This window comes from Cyprinodon variegatus, unplaced genomic scaffold (genome assembly GCF_000732505.1).
Source record: "Cyprinodon variegatus isolate N-32 unplaced genomic scaffold, C_variegatus-1.0 Scaffold2114, whole genome shotgun sequence".
NCBI lineage: Eukaryota > Metazoa > Chordata > Actinopteri > Cyprinodontiformes > Cyprinodontidae > Cyprinodon > Cyprinodon variegatus.
In genome coordinates, this window is record NW_015152567.1 from 23,840 (window position 1) to 25,127 (window position 1,288).

At 43.0% G+C, this 1,288-nt stretch overlaps 1 protein-coding gene across 1 annotated transcript in view; it reads right to left on the reverse strand.

Moving 5' to 3' along the window:
• The window catches only part of LOC107105170 (7SK snRNA methylphosphate capping enzyme-like), a 5,802-nt gene extending 5,067 nt beyond the window's left edge, over window positions 1-735 (reverse strand). The window contains exon 1 of the mRNA XM_015405284.1: window positions 349-735. The gene's annotated coding sequence lies outside the window, so the exon portion shown is untranslated. The remainder of the gene's footprint in view (window positions 1-348) is intronic.
• Between the last annotated feature and the right edge of the window lie 553 nt (window positions 736-1,288).

Below are 1,288 nucleotides of genomic sequence, written 5' to 3' on the forward strand. Positions count from 1 at the left end.
AGTTCTGATGGAACCATTTTGATTACAACACCAGCATTCAAGTTCTGATGGAACCATTTTGATTACAACACCAGCATTCAAGTTCTGATGGAACCATTTTGATTAAAACACCGGCAGGTTCTGATGGAACCATTTTGGTTAAAACACCAGCATTCAAGTTCTGATGGAACCGTTTTGGTTAAAACACCAGCAGGTTCTGGTGGAACCGTTTTGGTTAAAACACCAGCAGGTTCTGGTGGAACCATTTTTTGTTAAAACACCAGCAGGTTCGGGTGGAACCTTCCAGAATTAGACCCTGAGCTGTTCTACCAGTTGATGCTGAAGCAGCTCCATGTTTTAAACACTCACCGTGTCTCTTCTTCCTCTGGTTTGTTTATGTGCTTGAGAGGAAACGGAATTTGGCACTAAAACAAGCCCCGCCCCCGCCGCTCCTTCCACCTATAGCAGCGCTCCATCATGAATTATTAATGAGCCCAGTGGAAACAAACGCTTAGCAGCAACAGCTAGCTTCTCTAGCTAACACACACGCCCCTTCGTTGAAAAACACCCCAAACTCTTCGGAGGTGACCGGAAACTGAACGCATCACAGCTCTGTGCGTGTCTGAGCGCGTGCCTGTGTCCGTGCATTCAATGAACTGCGCACTAACTTTATAAACACTAATGGAATTCAGCTTTAATCTGCGCTAACAGTTAGCTGCTCTAGCTGAGGGTAGACGAAGCATGCAGGTTTATGGGCTACCATCTAAGCCCCGCCTTTACTGAGCTCTGACCAATCAAATCATCAGCAGCCACTGAGGGCGGGAGATTGGGGCCGTAAAACAAGGTGCCCTAATTAGTGCCTGGTCAAAAATAAACCACTCCATCTAACGGTGAAAGATTAAAATTTAACAAGGAAATATAAATCAGCTAAAGATAAACAGACCAAAACTTAGAGAAATGGCGAAAATTGTTATGCAGCCAATTTTGATTGATCTGTGAACTTCCAACGTGTTTGAAAATACCTCTTACAGTTTTTAACCATAATTCTGGATCGATAGCTTCCACAAACACAAACTTTATGCTTCAACGATAAGATTCAGAACAGTTTCCCTGCAATAACAAAATAAACGAGGTGAGATAAAGTGGGAATAAAAATAAGACACAGAGGACAAGAGAACGGAAGTATGTATGGTAGATCAGAGTGCATGCTGGGAGATGTAGTTGATACGTCAGCAGGGATTCTGAGTGTAGGGAGGAATGTTGACCCCAGTTTTATTTCATTAACATTTTAATCATGTTTTCTGCCGAT